This window comes from Schistocerca piceifrons, chromosome 8 (genome assembly GCF_021461385.2).
Source record: "Schistocerca piceifrons isolate TAMUIC-IGC-003096 chromosome 8, iqSchPice1.1, whole genome shotgun sequence".
Taxonomy (NCBI): Eukaryota; Metazoa; Arthropoda; class Insecta; order Orthoptera; family Acrididae; genus Schistocerca; species Schistocerca piceifrons.
The window spans coordinates 92739847-92761233 of NC_060145.1; positions in this window are offsets into that span (position 1 = coordinate 92739847).

Here is a 21387-nt window from a genome sequence, read left to right on the forward strand (position 1 = left end):
CGGCTGCCTGCTGTGCGAGTCATTGTCTGTCTCTTTGTTGGCGCGCGTCGTTATTGGGACTAGGAGACCTAACTTCTACAAATTCGCCTTGCCGAGAGGGCCCAGCTCTGTTAGAATCCCGCCAGTTCTGATGAAATTCACGTCTATCGTTATGATTATATCGTCTGTCGTCATGTCGGTAGTTCCTGTAGTTTCTTTCTTGTCGGTCATGTGGTGGAGAATTTCTTCCTGAATCGTACCTGCGCGCTGAACTGTTGCGTCTGAAGTTATTCTGTCTCCCTTGATAATAATTGTTTTGGTTCCCATATTGTCTGTTTCTAAGGTAATCTCTGTCATATTCATTACTACGGAAATGCGATCTTTCTCTGTAACTATTATTACTCTGCCAGTGGTTGTCATATGGATGGTGTCTGTTTTGGTCACGATTTGCGTTGTAAGAATAGCCTTGTGTCCAGTTATTGTTTCTGTCGTCACGGAATTGTGACGTATGTGACCTGTAGTGATTGTTTTCTTGTTTTCGCATCCGGCGACTGTCTGTGTCAATTTCCAGTTCTTGTAAGAGTCCCTAAAATGCTTCAATGTCGTCTTTGCAACGTCCTGCCAAAATAATATGTCGTAAATGTTCAGGCAGTTTGATTAAGCAAATGCGGATGAGTTCTGAGGGGCTGTATGGGTTTGAAAGATATTGATTCTTATGCAACATGTCTTCAAAATATTTCATAAGACTGGAAAATTCAGATTGTTCGAAACATTTCATCATTATGATGCTATGTTTTACTCGGTCTTGTGTGGCTTGAGACCAATATGCTGAGAGGAAGGCATGGTAAAACTCTCCTTCACTGTGGCAATCGTGAATTACCGATCGCATTCTTACAGCTGGTTCATTCTCCAAGTAGCCACACATAAATTCTAATCTGTGTTCTAACGACCAATTGGGAGGAAAACAATGAGAGAACTGATGGAGCCATGCTTGTGGATGAATGTCGTTGCCAGAATTCTTAAATGTTTTGAATTTACGTGTAGTAATGAACGGCTTATAGTCAAAGTCATCGTGTCGGCGAGTAGCATATCGGTCATTGTTAGGTCGTGTCGGCCGTTCCATATCAAAATTCGGTGCACATTGCCAATTTCTTTCATAACTTCCGAAATGCCCTGTGTTATTATTTTGTGGCTGTTCCGTATTTCTGTGTCCCTCTTCCCGTATTGGGGCGCGAGTATCCTCTGAAATACGTAATTCGTGAATTACCTGTGTCAGCTGATCTTGTACTTCCCGGATTTCTCTTTTGTACTGTGTATTGATTTTGATTCTGTTTGAATTTTCTAATTTGTTCATACTCTTCTGTGTCAGTGAAGGCTACAGGTCTTGTGTCATTCAGATCATCATCTACCTTTGTAGATAAGTTAGTGACCTGATCCGAAAGTTCGGCTACTTTCTCCGATAGTGAACACATTTCCTCAGTGTGTTTTTCTGAACCAAGTTTCAGAGTGTCCATTTGTGTTGAAATCGAATCTACTGTGTCTTTTAAGTTTTCCTGAGTTATTGCAAGTTGCGTAACCGAATCGGTAGATGCAACTGAGTCAATTTTAGCCCACAAGGTCTCATGATTTTCATGAACAATGGCTTGCAGTTCTTTTATGGCTGCTTCGTGATTCTGTAATGCATTTTCAAGCCGCGAAAAAATAGGTTGAAAATGCTCACAAATTTGTGTTTTTACGTCATTACAGACTTTTTGACATTTCGATTCAATGTTATGTAACTCAGTAGTTAAATCCTCACATGTTTGTTCAATAGTTTGCTCCAATGAGTCTAGCTTTTGAAGATTTTGTTCCATTGTGTCTAACTTTTTAAGATTTTGTTCCATTGTGTCTAACTTTTGCAGCTTTTGGTGTGTTTGTCTCTGATTTTGTTCCATTTGTTGCATTAGTTGTAATAACAATGCATTAGTGTCTGGAATCTGTTCCTCTACTCTTTTCGGCAGTGCATTTGCACCGGCAACATTCACATTTTGACAAGCTGAAAATGTGTCTTGACTTATTTGAGAAAACGGTGAGGACGCAAAACCTGAATCTACAGTATTTGTAAAATTGTGTCCTGTCATTTCGGATTCCTGAGGCGAGCTGTTGCCGACCGATCGATCGATAATGCTTCCCTGTTCACTACCTGTTTCACTGTCTACACCATTATTTACCGCCCGCTCCATTTCCCTATGCACAGTTACCAAATTACTACTTGGAACGTCTGTTAATTCACTACACAGTGGTGCTGATAAGCCACGCTCGTCGTCACTATTATTTCTCAGTTTACTTTGGAGCCTAGTGTTACGTTTTTCACACGCCATTATTGTCACAGTATTTCACACGACAACACAGAAGAACACAATTTGAAGAGCAAAAATAGGGGAACACATTAACATAGCACTGAAAATAATATCTAGTTAATTGCAGCTGCGAAATACTTGCTGCAAATCTACATGCATGCCACAACTGTTTTACTGTACAACAATGAAAAACTACAACTACAAAGGAAATTCTCTCTATAATTACGCGCTAGCAATAAACAAAATCTACACTAACTACACAAACTACAAGAAAAAAATCAGAAGATTCCAGTGAGGTATCCTAGGCTAAGGGTCGACATATGAAACTTCCCCTTTGAACAATTATACATGACTGTGCTTAAACTGACATAAAACATTTTTAGCGCAACGCAATCTGACTATCAAAGATCCCTGCAAAAGAATGCCCCTGACTAACATTAAACTATACCTTTCACAAATCACTTACCTCACAAAAATCTTCGCTGCTCAAGCTACTGCAATACAGCGAGCACCACTACTGCCAGCTAAATAAAAGATTCAAACTATGGAAGGCACTAACTACTGATAGGGATAGTTAGCAAATGAAAGATATTAATAGAGAACAAACAATGTATTTACCTTGATATCATCATATATAAATATAGCAGTTCATGACAAATTACAAAACTCCGCCATCTCTCTCCCCACATCCACCACTGCTGGCGGCTCACCTCCAACTGCGCAACGCTACCCGCTGTTCACAGCCAGCTGCCTAACACTACAATGGCGAGTATTACAACAATGCAAAGCAGCCACAGACTGCACACAGCACAGCCAGTGATTTTCATACAGAGGTGGCGTTACCAATAAAAAACCTAAACAGCCTACTTACTAAAAAAACCTAAACAGCCTACTTACACAACCTCTACCAAGGAAATCGCATTGGCCGACGGCCTTCACTTAAACACCGAGAGCGGCAGCGTTTGCGTAGAGTTGTCAGTGCCAACAGGCAAGTATCAATGCGTGAAATAATCGCATAAACGAATGTGGGATGTACGATGAACGTATCCGGTGGGACAGTTCGGCGAAATTTGGCTCTAACGGGCTCTGGAAACAGGCGACCGACGCGACTGCCTTTACAATTGGACCCTAGACTACTGGAAAACCGTGGTCTGGTCAGATGAGTCCCGATTTCAGTTGGTAATGGCTGATGGTAGGGTTCGAGCGTGGCGACCCAACGAAGCCATGAACACAAGTTGTCAACAAGGCACTGTGCAAGTTGGTGATGGATCCATAACGGTGCGCGCTGTGTTTACGTCGAATGGACTCGGTCCTCTGGTCCAGTTTGATTTCATGTTCCGAAACAAAGATGGAATTTTTATGGATGACAATGCACCATGCCACAGGGCCACAATTGTTTGCAATGGTTTCAAAAACATTCAGGAGACTGAGAGCGAATGACTTAGACACCCAGATCACCCGAAGTAAATGCCATCTAACATTTATGGGACATAACAGAGATGGCAGTTTGAACACTCCTGCACTGGCAACACTTTCGCAGTTATGGATGGCTTACACAGGCAGTATGGCTCAGTATTTCTGCTGTGGACTTAACAAGGACGTGTTGCGACCATGGCACGTCCAGTTGTTTCACACAACGTCCAAAAGGGGATCCGACACGATATTATGAAGAATCCTATGACTTTTGTCATTTTGGTGTACGTACATACGTGTTTACAATTTGTGCGTATTTTTCTGTTTACGTTCCTATACAGAGTGGTCCATTGATAGTGACTGAGGCAAATGTCTCACGAAATAAGAGTCAAACGAAAAAACTACAAATAACGAAACTCGTCTAGCCTGAAGGGGGAAACCAGATAGCGCTATGGTTGGCCCGCTATATGGCGCTGCCATAGGTGAAACGGATATCAGCTGCGTTTTTTTAAAATAGGAACTCCCATTTTTATTACATATTCGTGTAGTACATGAAGAAATATGAATGTTTTAGTTGGACCACTTTTATTCGCTTTGTGATAGATGGCGCTGTAATAGAAACGCATAAGCATGTGGTATCACGTAACATTCCGCCAGTGCGGGCGGTATTTGCTTCGTGATACATTACCCGTGTTAAAATGGACCGTTTACCAATTGCGGAAAAAGTCGACATCGTGTTGATGTACGGCTATTGTGATCAAAATGCCCAACGGGCGTGTGCTATGTATGCTGCTCGGTATCCTGAACGACATGATCCAAGTGTCCGGACCGTTCGCCTGATAGTTACGTTATTTAAGGAAACAGGAACTGTTCAGCCACATGTGAAAGTTGCATGGGTGCTTAATTAAGTATTAATGAATGCAATGCAAATACTTTTAATTTTTAGTAGTTGTCTGTCTGTCCGATTACGAAGTCTCGTAAACGGTTGGCCCTGACTAGTTTTAGTACGCAATCTGACTGCATAGAATAACAACAAAGAATGAAAGAAAACTTCCGTTAACACAATTAATTAATTAAGTCCCCTGCAACTATAAAACCTACGAAACAACAAACACAAGTGTAGCAGTTCTGTGTGTGGAAGTGTGATTCAACGTACACATCTGGCACGGTTCTTCTTCAATAAGACAAGAAATTTTAAATACCATTTATACTGAAGTAATTAAAAAAATAGAAATACTATAATTGCACAAGAAAACCAGAATTACACTCTAATACAAGAACACAAGCCAGATGCTTTGTTGAGTAAACCTGTAATGACGCCTTATTTAAGACATTGAAATAATAAAAAGAAAAGGGAATTTTTTTACCTTCATATCTATTGACGAAAAGCACTCTGATCATTACAATATCTCCATTAAAACAACATCTGCTGTCTAGCCCATCAAACAACTGCATAAAACATGGAACAAGCACTCCCTACTACAACATCTCAACACCGACTGACTACTACCACATCTCGATAAGCACTGCCAGTGGAGGCGGCGGAATAAAACTCTTGGCGCAATCTCTGGCGCTGTGGCTCAGTGTAGCCACCTTTCAAAGTCAACCACGACCTGCAGCAAATGATGATGCCCAAGTAGATGTTTTAGCTGCTGTCGCGGCTAATCCGCACATCAGTAGCAGACAAATTGTGCGAGAATCGGGAATCTCAAAAACGTTGGTGTTGAGAATGCTACATCAACATCGATTGCACCAGGAATTGCATGGCGACGACTTTGAACGTCGTGTACAGTTCTGCCATTGGGCACAAGAGAAATTACGGGACGATGACAGATTTTTTGCACGCGTTCTATTTAGCGACGAAGCGTCATTGAGCAACAGCGGTAACGTAAACTGGCAAAATATGCACTATTGGGCAACGCAAAATCCATGATGGCTGCGACAAGTGGAACATCAGAGGAAGGATAATTGCCCACATTTTATCGACGGCAATCTAAATGGTGCAATGTATGCTGATTTCCTACGTAATGTTCTACCGATGTTACTACAAGATGTTTCACTGCATGACAGAATGGCGATGTACTTCCAAAATGATGGATGTCCGGCACATAGCTCGTGTGCGGTTGAAGCGGTACTAAATAGCATATTTCATGACAGGTGGATTGGTCGTCGAAGCACGTTCACCGGATCTGACGTCCCCGGATTTCTTTCTGTGGGGAAAGGTGAAGGATATTTGCTATCGTGATCCACCGACAACGCCTGACAACATGCGTCAGCGCATTGTCAATGCATACGAGAACATTACGGAAGGCGAACTACTCGCTGTTGAGAGGAATGTCGTTACACGTATTGCCAAATGCATTGAGGTTGACGGACATCATTTTGAGCATTTATTGCATTAACGTGGTATTTATAGGTAATCACGCTGTAACGGCATGCGTTCTCTGAAATGATAAGTGCACAAAGGTACATGTATCACATTGGAACTACCGAAATAAAATGTTAAAACGTACGTACGTTCTGTATTTTCATTTAAAAAACCTTCCTGTTACCAAGTGTTCGTCTAAAATTGTGACTATTACAGCGTTTGTGACTATTACAGCGCCATCTATCACAAAGCGAAAAAAGTGGTCCAAGTAAAACATTCATATTTCTTTACGTACTACACGAATATGTAATAAAAAATGGGGGTTCCTATTCAAAAAACGCAGTTGATATCCGTTTGACCTATGGCAGCCCCATCTAGTGGGCCAACCATAGCGCCATCTGGTTTCCCCCTTCAAGCTAGACGAGTTCTGTTCTTTGTAGTTTTTTCGTTTGATGCTTATTTCTTGAGATATTTGGCCCGGTCACGATCAATAGACCAACATGTATACGCATTGTGCAACGGTTTTCTTTGTTCCGGTATTGTAAAACGTTCGCCTTCAGACATTTCGTCTGTTTCATGGTTCAAATGGCTTTGAGCACTATGGGACTTAACTTCTGAGGTCATCAGTCCCCTAGAACTTGGAACTACTTAAACGTAATTAACTTAAGGACATCACACACACATCCATGCCCAAGGCAGGATTCGAACCTGCGACCGTAGCGGTCGCGCTCATGTAACCTTCGCAAAGCGTCACGGAAACGCAGCAAACAATACGAAAATTCACAAGGCACGAATGTTACTATAACATGAGGGAGTGTAACGCAAACTGGTTGACGTTTGATGGGTGTAGCGAACAACGCCACCTTCGCCGTTGTCTGCGTATGCGCGTCCTTCAGCATAGTCGGGACTGTGCAGCTCTACACCCGGCGCTATCAAGCGGCAATTCACGCTGCTGACTACTCACCACGCGGTTGACAGCTGATATACGCGCTGGCGCGTGACGAACAGTCAACAACGCGGTCGACTTTGGCCAGAAAGCCACTCGTGTAGAAGAGGTGCGAGGCGCAGAGCAGGGACAGGGGAGCAGGATGCGTCGCCCTGAAATACTCGGCAGCGGCTGCGGCCACAGTCAGGGCAGGAAAACAAGCAGCCGCAGGTCTGGTCACTGTCCACGCTGTCTGGCGCCACACGTGGGTCTCCTGCTGAAGTAATAGATGCGAGGAAGCACAGCGGCGATCGCGTGCTTGTGATACATCCTTGGGAATTACTCCACGTCACTTCAGGCGCAAACGTCTTCTTTGAATTCTCCATTACTGGCAGTAACTCGACCCAACCCATTAAGTACCAGTGTCCTATTTTGAGGACACAGCACATATTTATTTATAAATATACAATAAATTATTAATTTGTAACTATTACTGTTCTACGTCATTTGTTGATGCTTTTTATAACAAATGTATGCTTACGGGAAATGAAAAGCAATAAATCCTACCATTATTTGATTATTGAATACTAAGGCACACTTTTCGTTATTCCAGGTATTTACTTTATCGACAATTTAGTAATATTTGAAATATGTGGCAAAGATCTTTTTGAGATTATTTATAGCCAACAATGTGTTTTTTAAGCTACTTGCAGTGTTAGCTCAATTGGAGTTATATTCATTGTTTTCCATTGTTATAAAATTTGGTGTACTCGAAATAGGACACTGGGACTTGGTGTTATCATTTCAGTTATTTGTATTGCTGCACGTTCGAATATGAAACTCTGCTACTGCTGATGTATTTTCTTTTTAGAACGTGGTAATTTTACTAGATTTTGTTGCTGAGGTAAGTAACGACCCCCTCATATATATATAATTTACAGGATGTGAAGTTACTTTGATATTATGTAAGTATATTTATGAATATATTACCCATTGGTATATAATACAGTTCCAGATCGGCAGAGGTATTTACACATTCCCTTTCTGCAGTTTGTTCTAATGTATTATTCTTTCATTTCACTTTATTTTGTTACATCTTATTTCATTTCATGTTATATAGATTATAATGGCCTTCAGACGAGATAGATACCTCACTAACGAAGAAACAGAAGAAATAATGAACAGTGACGCATTCTATGATGCGGTGTCAGATGATCAGGACCATATTGATATCACCGTATGTCCTCCTGAAGTAGACTGTATGATCGACGAAGAAGAAGGTCTAGACGATGTTACTGGAACCGTGGTAGTCTCAGATGTGCCAGGGGCTACTGAATTACATTGTGCTACATCAGAGAATAACGAAGAAACTGTATGTAAAACTTCACTGCCAAGTACATCCCAAGTTTCCAGAAGTAAATCGAAGAAGAGATGTCTTACTGATGAGTAAAGCAATTGGAAAAAGACACCTCCAGTTTATACAAAGCTGTCTCAAACTAGTGAGCATGACATCATCACAAAGTGAGAGGAACTGAAGGAACAACTTTCTTCCTTGACTCCGAAGGAGATGTTTGAAGAACTGATGAACGAAAACATATACGAGCTCATAGTGAAAGAAACTGTGAGATATGCAGTAAATATCAAGAATATGTAGGATTTTATCATCACAATTGAAGAAGTGAAGGTCTTTGTCGGATTTCTTCTTTTTGCTGGCTGCCATAAGCTTCCTGCTGAGAAGCTATACTGGTCTGAAGATGAAGATGTTTTCATACCAATTATAAAGACAGCTATGTGAAGGAATAAATATCAGAAGTTGAAAACATTGCTTCATTTTCAAGATAATGACTTAGCTAATGAAAACAAAACACGATCGCGGATTCAAAATTAGACCTCTCTTCAAAATTATAAATGAATCTTTTCAAACACTTGGAGTATTTGAGGAAAATTTGTCAGTTGACGAAATGATAATCAAATACTATGGACGAAGTGGGCTGAAACAGTTTATCCGAGGCAAGCCTATTAGATTTGGCTATAAGTTGTGGTCTCTTTGTGGAGCAAGGAGCTACTGTTTCAAATTTGATTTATACTGTGGAAAGGATCCAGAAGATACTGCAAGGGATGACCTACTATTGGGATCAAGAGTAGTCCTAAACATTCTGGATTGCATTGTGTACTTTGACAATTTCTTCACTAGTAGAGATCTTCTGATTCATCTGAGAAATATGGGTTTTAGAGCAACTGGGACTGTCAGAGAGAATTGAGTTGGTGACTGTTCACTACTGAGCAGCAACGAACTGAAAAAGACAGTTCGAGGAAACTATGACTACCAGTTCGACAGGAATCGTGAAGTCTTATTTGTTCGATGGCATGACAACACATGCGTTACAATTGGTACAAGTTTTGACAAAGTTGAACCTTTGGGAGCAGCTACGCGGTACAGTAGACAAGCAAGTAAGAAGACACAAGTGCAACAACCTGCCGTTTTGAAGTCGTATAACGCGTACATGGGAGGTGTTGACCACCATGACAGGTTAGTTGGAAAATACGTGACGGTAATTAGAGGGAAAAATTGGTACCGGGTCCTTTTTACAAGTATGCTGGAAATGGCCCTCGTAAATGCCTGGCTCTTCTACATACTAGTACATGGGAAAAATGCTCTGGATTTACTGGATTTCAGACTTGCTATTACAGTTACATACCTGAAATTGAACACTGGAAGACCGAATATTCGACGTCCAATGGAATACCCATCAAGTCAGTTGAGAGTGATACCAGATACCAGATGTCATATGATTGACAAAAGAAGCACGCAAATGAGATGTGCAAGAACTAAATGCAACGGGAAACCAAAAACATATTGTGTTAAATGCCATGTAACACTTTGCGTGAAGTGTTTTGTACCATTCCACAAGAAATAAATAGTTAAGACTTGAATACAGTTGAGTATGCTATACGATACTGTTAGATCCAAGCGTCCTATTTTGAGGACGACCATTATATCAGCATGTATAAATATTCTTAGGCTATTTTTGAACTTATTTTGGTTCATACACTATGTACATTATAATTGAGGAATAAAAAATTCAATAAAAAAAATTATTTGGGACTTCATGAGTTAAGTGCATTCTTACGGAAATTGATATTTCATGCTTTTCCTTTACTTTTACTAATACTACAACGTGTACGTTACAGTGCCATATACTGGTGGTGTACAGTAGTTTGACAACAAGAATTGGACGTGTGAGAGCACCTTCACAGAAAGAAATGAATATCATACGATTGACTGACACGTGCAATCTTGCTTGTTACCATTTCGGTGATTTACGTGATGACCTTATCATTTCATCGTCGTCATCATCATAATCCTCATCCTCATTAACATCGTTCGCTATTCATCACCCGCTTCTGGAAATAAGCCTTCTCGATGTACAGGTCTTCAGTTCTTTGCGTCCAAGTTATTTCTTTACGCCGTCAACCCATCGTCTATTAGGTCGTTCTCTAGATTTTTTCTCATCACTAGAAATCTAACAGATAATTCCTTCTTCTACCTTCCATCATCTCGTGTAGTTGTGTAGTATGTTTCAGGAAGAATAGTTAGTATTTTAGGATGAAGTAGTTTGTTGCTGTTGTTGTGGTCATCAGTCCACAGAGTAGTTTGATGCAGCTCTCCATGCTATTCTATCCTCTGCAAGCCTCTCCATCTCCGCGTAACTACTGCGACCTACATCCTCCTGAATCTGCTTAGTGCAATCGTCTCTTGGTCTTCCTTTACGATTTTTACCCTTCACGCTTCCCTGCAATACTAAACTGGTGATCCCTTGATGCCTCAGAACGTGTCCTATGAACCAATCCCTTCTTTTAGTCAGGTTGTACCAAAAATTCCTCTTCTCCCCAATTCTATTCAGTGCCTCCTCTTTAGTTACGTGACCTACCCATCTAATCTTCAGCGCTCTACTTTAGCACCACATTTTGAAAGGTTCTATTCTCTTCTTTTCTACACTGTTTATCGTCCATTTTTCACTTCCATATATGGCTACACTCCATACAAATACTTTCATAAAAGACGCCCTGACACTTATATCTATAATCGAAGTTAACAAATTTCTCTTCTTCAGAAACGCTTTCCTTGTCATACCCGGTCTACATTTTACGAGTATATGCTCTCTACTTCGACCATCATCAGTTATTTTGCTCCCCAAATAGCAAAACTCATCTATTGGCTCTGAGCACTATGGGACTTAACATCTGAGGTCATCAGTCCCCTAGAACTTAGAACTACGTAAATCTAACTAACCTAAGGACATCACACACATCCATGCCCGAGGCAGGATTCGAACCTGCGACCGTAGCGGTCGCGCTGTTCCAGACTGAAGCGCCTAGAACCGCTCGGCCACTTCGGCCGGCAAAACTCATCTATTACTTTAAGTGTATCATTTCCTAATCTAATTCCCTCAGCATCACCTGATGTGATTCGACTACATTCCACTGTCCTAGTTTTGCTTTTGCTGATATTCATCTTATATCCTCCTTTCAAGACACTATCCATTATGTTCAACTGATCTTCCAAGTCCTTTGCTCTCTCTCTGAATTACAATGTCATCGGCATACCTCGAAGTTTTTATTTCTTCTCCCTGCATTTTAATTCCTAATCTAAACTTTTCTTTTGTTTCCTTTACTGCTTGCTCAATATACAGATTGAATAACTTCGGGGATAGGCTACAACCCCGTCTCACGTCCTTCCCAACCACTGCTTCCCTTTCATGCCCCTCGACTCTTATAACTGCCATCTGGTTTCTGTACAAATTCTAAATAGTAGTATAAATTCGAATAATGTATTCTATTCCCATTTCTCTTGATTTAGTGAAGGCAAATGGTTACTTGAATTTATTCATTGTCAGAGAATTGAAGGGCGATCTGTGTTAACTGTCAAAAATCGTTCGAAAGACGAGATGGAATAAAAAGTTTCTTTATTTAAGACGACCGGTTTCAACAGACATTGCTCTGATCTTCAGGTCATTAAAATAGTATGTATCCAACAAACGTAAACAAATATGCACCGTATTTAAATGATGTAACAAGCGTCCATGAGCAATATGCATACGGACATCGCCTTTTGTTCAAGGTGCTTTGTGTTATGACAAACTTTTATAATGTGCTGATGTGTATCCACTCGACGTCTTGTGCGTGAGTTTCAGCGTAAAATGAATATGTTTTACAACAAAAAGGTGTTAAAGACCTGAAGATGATAGCAATGACTGTTGAAATTGGCCGTCTTAAATAGAGAACTTTTTTTGCGATCTTGGTTTTTGAATGGTTTTTAGCAAATGCCTACATTCAATGTTGATTTTTAAAAATTCCAACTCCGGCTTGAGTGCAATTTCGAAAACTGTTGACAACACCACTTGCAGCTCTTCTGAGATTGTCTTGCCTTTTTTTTATGAGAATAACACTAACCGTAATCAGAGCGGTCAATTCGTCTCTTGTGTTCGCTTTTTCTTCGTAGTCTCGGCCTTTCAACCCTCCCCACAGTCGGAAACTAAATGGGTAAAGTTGAGTAACGTTGACGTCCAAGAAACATAACTGTTTCTGCCGATTCATCTTCCTGGGAATGTCATGTGCAGCCGAGGTGTCATCTGATGGCTGGGAAGTGCAGGTGCACTGTCATGCTGGAAGTTTCTAAGCAACTTTGTACCCAAAAGAAGCTCTTCCAATAATGCAGGAAACTCGTTTACGAAAATGTCTAGATAATTGGGCCTGTAAGACGATGCTGTAACACCACTGGCCCAATCAACAAACTGCCTATCATATCACAACCCACATTTACAAAGAAGCTTCTTAAAAATGTCTCTCCACAAAGACATGTAGGGCTTCGTCTGTGTGAATTGCGAGTATTGTTGACGCTGTCACGAGTAAGTGGCTTCATTAGTAAACAGTAGTACTGCGACTACTTGATGAGTCACGGTTAATCAGTGACAAAATTCCACTTCTTGTCAAAGGTGTAGATACCTTGCATACCTTATGTCCGCCATATTATTATATGTAGAAATCATCAACTGCGATATGGTCGCGTATACAAACAGTGATCCAATACTGTCAAATGTTTTTTATTTCAGTCTTTGATCACAATATGAATTCTTTAGACGATGACCGGTTTCAGTCCGTAATGACCATCCTCAGGTCTTTTTTACACCATGTCCTAAAGTGATAAGGCCATAATGGCATCGTCAAAACATAAATATAATCAGCATAGCATCGTCATATAGATCTAAAATGAGGTGTAGAATAGGCTGCATCATCCACACAGTCATTATTGCAACTGATTATGTTTATATCTTTTGACGATGCCATTATGACCTTATCACTGTAGGACATGGCGTAAAAAAGATCTGAGGATGGTCATTACGGACTGAAACCGGTCAGCGTCTAAGGAATTCATATTGTGATCAAAGACTGAAATAAAAAACATTGTATGTAGAAATTCTGTGTGTGCTTGTTGAAGGGCTACGTTTTCGCAAACGAATTATGTGGTTTACTTCATCACATTCTCTTCATGTCCACGTTTAGATGAGATGTGTATCCTAGGCACAGCACCAGTATGATCCAGTTTGATGGAAACACGAATCAGCTCTGCTGCATCAGGGAACCTGCGGTTATGAAATCGTCTACCGTGTTTTCCTCAGGACGCAGTAGGACTTGCATCACAAAACCTGTACATAAATACCATTCGCCATATCCAGCATTTGTAAATACGTGCTGCATATTTAAACTGTACAGTCGAGTTCGTCAACGAGTCACAATCACAGTTGTAAAACTCAGTTATGTAAACTCAAGCACAACTACAAAACAAAAATGACCATCAGTTAATAAATCCGTACCATTCGAGTACCAACTCACAAAATGAAAACTTATCTCTGTAGCTAACTGTATCCCTGTAAGCAATAAAAATTGGACACACGTTATACGGCATGTTTAATCGGCTTAGTCTTTACCACCACATCCTAAAGTATTTATTATTCCTACCGCAATATGACGTACGCCAAGCACTTCTCCATTTTAGTTTCGTAACAGCCGCTGTTGTTTCTTCAGCAACTACCAATCCGTTTGTCTTTCTGTCACTTCTCCTTACGGCCAATATGCGTCCTTCGTTGTTCGTTAAGCCTCCCTCAATTATTACGCAGCCTGTTCACATAAAGCTGATGTTTCTTCATCTTCACATGTTAGTATTGGCAATCTACTATGTTAACAGGCTTTTCTTTCAACGCACAGTGGGAATTTCCTTCTGAGTACAGTATTCAGTTTCCCAAATAAACTACGTTTATTTTAGTAAGTGCCTCTCTGCTAGTTGTTTTCAAGACTTCTAAATGTATCAACTCGACAACCGTAGCTTTACCGTTCTCATTATTCCTCAGTACGTTGCCATCAGCATACAACACTTTGGCCATGTCACAGGTCTATTGCCTCACTTACTATGTTCAGTTCCCCTATCATTTGCTGAAGTTATTTTTTTTTACCGATTCGAAGCAAACAAATCAATATCATCCCAAATTTAATGAACCAAAGACCTCCTAGAAGCCTGTAGAAAAAAAATTTGAGAAATGTTAAATTCTTATCTGCGTACTATCTCAATTTTGAGCTTCTCGTTCTCTGTCTTGAGACACAGCTCTCTATATATCCTTTGTCATCAGCACCGATTTCAGTTAATAAATAATAACCATCATCTCTGTCTCTGTACACGTGCTTAGCATGCATTACGTGACTTAGTCGCCAATCCTGTTTCTCACACTTGTACATAAACTATATCATGGGTTCAGCCCACATCTGGTCTAGATATTAGATAACATTACGTATGATACATTGACACTGATGTTTCCATATTTAAGACCAAGTACTTTTATATTTACTTTTGTGAGACAGTTCTGTCTGTTCCCCTTACTAGGATGAAATGCGTGTTCTTCTCATTTACACGGTCACATACATCTTTATAACATGGGCAGCCACTGCCGTTGAAATTCATTGTAAATCGAACTTGAATAAAATCGTAAACAACTGTCAAAACTGTTATATGATGTTTACTCTTAAAAACAGCCTTGGTCACAATTTATTTATTAAGGTGACCGGTTCTGGCCACTACTGTGGTCATCTTCAGACCATTGAGTAGGAACTTCTTTCTGCTGGAGTAGTGATTCTCCAGCAGAAATAGGTTCCTACTCAATGGTCTTAAGATGACCACAGTAGTGGTCGAAACCGGTCACCTTAATAAATAAATCGTGATCAAGACTGTTTTTAATAGTAAATATTTGTAACACATTGATCACTGTCACTCCCATAATGTATTCAAAAGCAATTATATCATTTGTTGTTGTTGTTGTGGTCTTCAGTCCTGAGACTGGTTCGATGCAGCTCTCCATGCTACTCTATCCTGTGTAAGCTTCTTCACCTCCCAGTACCTACTGCAGCCTACATCCTTCTGAATCCTTTTAGTGTATTCATCTCTTGGTCTCCCTCTACGATTTTTACCCTCCACGTTGCCCTCCAATACTAAATTGGTGATCCCTTGATGCCTCAGAACATGTCCTATCAACCGATCCCTTCTTCTAGTTAAGTTAAGCCACAAACGTCTCTTCTCCCCAATCCTATTCAATACCTCCTCATTAGTTATATCAATTATTAGTTATATCAATTATGGTATATGATGATTTATTTACGACCGATTCGATACGTTAAAGTAGCATCTTCAGGTGATATGTAATGTCACATGGATTAGCACACGGGGTTCGCAGCCGCATAGTACAACCCAATGAAGAGGGGAAGCAGTCAGCAAAGAGTAAACCAGCAATAACAAACTAGCCGGAACCGAGAGTGAACGTGTCAAATAGTAGGAGGCACTATTAATAATGGCAAACCCTGTAATTGGTTGTGACGGCGGTAAAGCACCAGAGGTGGTTGAGTGACGTGATTGGCTTGGTGTCCTTCAAGAGGGATGTTCAGCCAACCGTTTGCAAGTTCAATCACTTGGACGCCGCTTCGGCCACTTAGACGCCCTTAAGGGAGGAAGTTCATGAAAAACACACACTATTTCAAAGATGCACCAAGTCCACAATTTTGAAGATACGGCAATGAAATGATACGTCATATCTTACACGAAATTAACAGTTTTACTGTTAAGTTCCATAGGCTATGTAGATTTAACTTTTTTATGGAATTAAAAATTCTATTTTCAAAAAATAATATATATACCTTAATCTCAGAGATTATTAATGAGATATCTACAAAACTTTCTCTGTTTAATGTCTTTACTTATAGTAACCATCTCTAATGAGGTTTCTTGAATATATCGAATAGGAGAATTTTACTAATATTTAATTGTAATTCTGTACGTATAATGAGAAAAATTCATGCAAAATTACGAGCACTTGGCCCCATATCTCAGCTTACACTCATAATTTGAAAATTTGCTCTTGCGAAGGTTTAAAGAAACAAGAGTAAAAAATTTCATAATTCTAGCCCTCATAGATTCTGAGACACAGGTTGTTGTTGTTGTCGCAGTCTTCAGTCCTGAGACTGGTTTGATGCAGCTCTTCATGCTACTCTACCCTGTGCAAGCTTCTTCATCTCCCAGTTTCCCTCCATGCTACTCTATCCTGTGCAAGCTTCTTCATCTCCCAGTACCTACTGCAACCTACATCCTTCTGAATCTGCTTTGTATATTCATCTCTTCATCTCCCTCTACGATTTTTACCCTTCACGCTGCCCTCCAACGCTAAATTTGTGATCCCTTGATGCCTCAGAACATGTCCTACCAACCGGTCCCTTCTTCTTGTCAAGTTGTGCCGCAAACTCATCTTCTCCCCAATTCTATTCAATACCTCGTCATTAGTTATGCGACCTACCCATAAAATCTTCAGCATTCTTCTGTAGCACCACATATCGAAAGCTTCTATTCTCTTCTTGTCCCAAGTATTTATCGTCCATGTTTCACTTCCATACATGGCTACGCTCCGTACAAATACTTTCAGAAACGACTTCCTGACACTTAAATCTATACTCGATGTTAACAAATTTCTCTTCTTCAGAAACGCTTTCCTTGCCGTTGCCAGTCTACATTTTATACCCTCTCTACTTCGACCACCATCAGTTATTTGCTCCCCATACAGCAAAACTCCTTTACTAGTTTAAGTGTCTCATTTCCTAATCTAATTCCCTCAGCATCACCCGACTCAATTCGACTACGTTCCATTATCCTCGTTTTGCTTTACTTGATGTTCATCTTATATCCTCCTTTCAAGACACTGTCCATTCCGTTCAACTGCTCTTCCAAGTCCTTTGCTGTCTCTTGACAGAATTACAATGTCATCGGCGAACCTCAAAGTGTTTATTTCTTGTCCATGGATTTCAATACCTACTCCGCATTTTTCTTTTGTTTCCTTTACTGCTTGCACAATATACAGATTGAATAGCATTGGGGAGAGGCTACAACCCTGTCTCACTCCCTTCCCAACCATTGCTTCCCTTTCATGTCCCTCGACTCCTATAACTGCCATCTGGTTTCTGTACAAATTGTACAGAAAGGTAATAAGCATTAAAAAACATAATTTTCGGGAAACGCAATTTAAAGTTCAACATAACGTTTTTCTTATGTCATCTCTTCAGAAGACTCCACATTTGTACTCAGGGTCCTCTGTCCCTTCAAGGCTTCTCCTCTGGTTCTATGTCCTTCACCAGGTCTTCAACTGGCTTTTCAGTTGCAGAAAAGTTATCTCACGATGTCTTAATTATACTCAGGCACTTGAAATTTTGGGAGGTTATTGTCCATGATTTCTACTTATAAACAAAAAATAAATTTAAAATTGACATTTCATAGCTACACGCTTAACGTACCCCAGTAATCTTATCAGGGACGGGGGTGGGGGTAGATAACATACAGTTTAACGTGGAATCAGAACCACGTGTTCCATCACATCATTGAAAGGTAAGGGCTAGCGTAAAGGCAGGCTAAAGTTTTGTATGCAGAGTCTGTGATGGTGGTCACTAACAGAAACCTGTGATAGACATGTCATCCATTTCATAAAATATGCTGTGGGCAATCGACTTCAAACAATATTTTGATAGTTCTGAAACCTCCCCCTAGAAAAATTTATGAATGATTGTGCTGATAAACCCCTTACGTTACTTGATTTTCAAACAGCTGAGCAAAACTGAACGTGCGCAGACATTTCTCTCTTTACTTATTCAGGTCATCAATAAACTGACACACAATATTTTTAGCACAACGCAATCTGATTTTCAATAATACCTACAAAAGAATGGTCCTGACTAACAATAACCTATACCTTTCATGAATCACTTACCTCACAAAAATCTTCGTTACTCGAACTACTGCAATACAGCGAGCGCCAACACAGCCAGCTAAATAAAAGATTCTAATTACTGAAGTCACTAACTACTGATAGGCATAGTTAGCAAATGAAAGATTTTGATAGAGAACAAACAATGTATTTGCCTTAATAGTGTTCAAAAGTGATAATATATATATTAGTTCATGACATTCAGTCTTACAAATTTACTGTCTCTGATGGACACACGTCCAGATCATCCGCTCTCAAAACTCCGCCACCTCTCTCCCCTCATCCACCACTGCTGGCGGTTCACCTCCAACGGCGCAACGCTACGCACTGTTCACATTCAACTGCCCAACACTACAATAGCGCATATTACAACAGTGCCAACCATCCACAGACTGCACACAGCACAGCCAGTGATTTTCATACAGAACGCTACGTTGCGTTACCAATATAAAAACCTAAACGGCCTAATAACGTATCCCCCATGCTCCCCACAAAAAATTTTACAAATTGTTTTGGGCACTGGCCAATACATATTTGTAAAAAAAATTTTTATTAACGCTAACAAATATATCAAATGCACACACTTATCGATGCAATGTTGGTCAAAAGCTAAAATTTTCTCACAGTCCAAAAAGACAGTCCTGATAATTCATCACAATATTAATTACAATTTTATGCGCAAAGTCTGAGCAGTAAAAGAAAATGCACACGGAAGTAGTTGATTTCCATGCAGTCTAGAAGAAGTAGTGTTGTCTTTCCAACAGAAAGATAATGCTGACTCTTGACATGCAGACAGGTAATGGGCCACAACAGAGCAAATCCACAGTAGAGTCAGTCGAAGTTTTGAAGAATATTGGTAGGTAAGTCATCACAGAGCAGACCCACTGTAGTCCTGGTAGAGATTATTGTATTGGTGGGCCACCAGAGGAGCAGACCCACTGCAGTCCTTGTAGAAATAATGGTATTGGTGGGTCATCAAAGGTACAGACCCACTGCAGTCCTTGTAGAGATGGCCAGGAGCCATCTGTTGCGATTGTGCAGGTGCCCAATCACCATCAAAGAGTCTTGCGGACAATATAGCAAGTCCATAAACCACCACTTGTGCACTCACAAAGTTTTTGGAATTGTCCTTATAACCAGCAATGCTGTTAACCAGTCCCTTGCTGAATTATTAACACACGTGCAAACAAGAACAGTCCCAACTTCTCACATATTGTGCATATACTATGACCAGCAGAAATTTGTGCACTGAAATGAATGCTTACAAGTTACTTAATTTGATGAACTGGTGTCAATTACAGTTTTATGTCATGAGAATACAATCACAAAAGTAAAGAAAACATCATTAAAAAACATAATAATACAGATAACATTTGTAGTAATACAGGCTTTACGAAAGAATATAAATAAACATGTACATCAGTGTTACAGGAATTATGACATAAGTAAATAAATAATGTAATGAGAATAGTTTTCGAAACATTAATTTCACACATGAACATTAAAACAGAACAGAATAAGTAATGTCTAAACATGTTTACAAAGTAAATAACATAGTATTAGAAAAATTCTACAATATAACTCTCACCAGATAACCACATAAAGTCAGGAAGAACACTGATACACAAGGGTACACAAACACATAGCGGAATAACACAAAAGGAAAGGACAGGGTTTGTTTTACTGCAGCATTTTGCAAACAAGACTTTCTTTACTTCTTGGAGATCTCCCTTCGTTCATCATTATTCACAAAAAGTCCTATCTATACCTGCTTCCTGTAATCTATTCATATCCTCTTGCAAAATAATTATTCTTCCGTGTACAGTACCCCTTTTTTTTAAAAAAAAAACTTTTTTCGTTTAACTTCTCAATGTATTTCTTCTAATTCATCACAACTGCATATAGCCTACCCTCTCTTAAGCTATCTTAAATCTATTGAGCTCAGATGCATAAACTAAGGGACGAGGCAATGCAACAGCACGAAATAATTAACACAAATAGCAATGACAAAAAATGCAAATTGGCAAAGCAACCAGCAGTATATCTAAATTAGCAAAGCAAATGCAACATTACAACTAATATGAGCCAATGTGCAGCAACAAGAAAAATAAATCAATAGTAAAACTGGCTTAACAGAGTAATACAAAGTGAAATTTAGTAGCACCATGCCTGGCAAACAGCAGCAGCAAATGCTATAACTTATACCTAAACATGACAAAGCTCAAGCAGAAAAAATGTTACAGTAAAGATGGCCATGTCTAATACCTAGATCACATCTAAACATCATGATAACTTACTCCAGCAGACAAGTTACCAAATCGTTAAAAAATTATTTATGCAATTCCTGTGAAGGGAAATGTCTATTTGTGTTCCCTTTTTTTAAGAAAGTAGATCATAAAATTATTGTTTAATGGATCTGTAGACAGAAAATATTTACATTAGTACATCTATTAAATTTTATTATAACCAATGCTACAGTGCAGCTAGAAACTAGATATTAAACAAAACAGGCAAATATATATACAAAGAAAAGCATGAAACATCATTTACTAGCCATATGGCATTTGATAAGGCAGTAAAAAAAATATCTCAACTAGAAAGACAGTAGTCATAATCAGGTGTATAGACATAAAATATTTCACATCATTTCATTAAGCATTTCAGTAAATATCAGAAAGTATGAGCTCAAAACTGTTATTATATGTTTCAAGTATGAGCATGTCTTATTTGAAACGCTTTCTACAAGGAAATGTCAATAGCGAGGTTAATGGCCTCTTTTTTTCACCTAATGGCTTTTTTTCCATGTGACTGGCACAGCTGGGTGCCCATAACGCATTACTTCAAAGTCACTTAGCTTTCTTACCGAAATATTTACGACAGCAGTTTGGGCTGCAGTAACAGTCTCATATAAAAAAATTTCACAGGTCGAGAATTTGCGTAGAAACAAAATCCTATAAATATAACACTCACCAAAAAATTTTCGCTGGCATTGTGATAAATTCGCATATGTATACACAT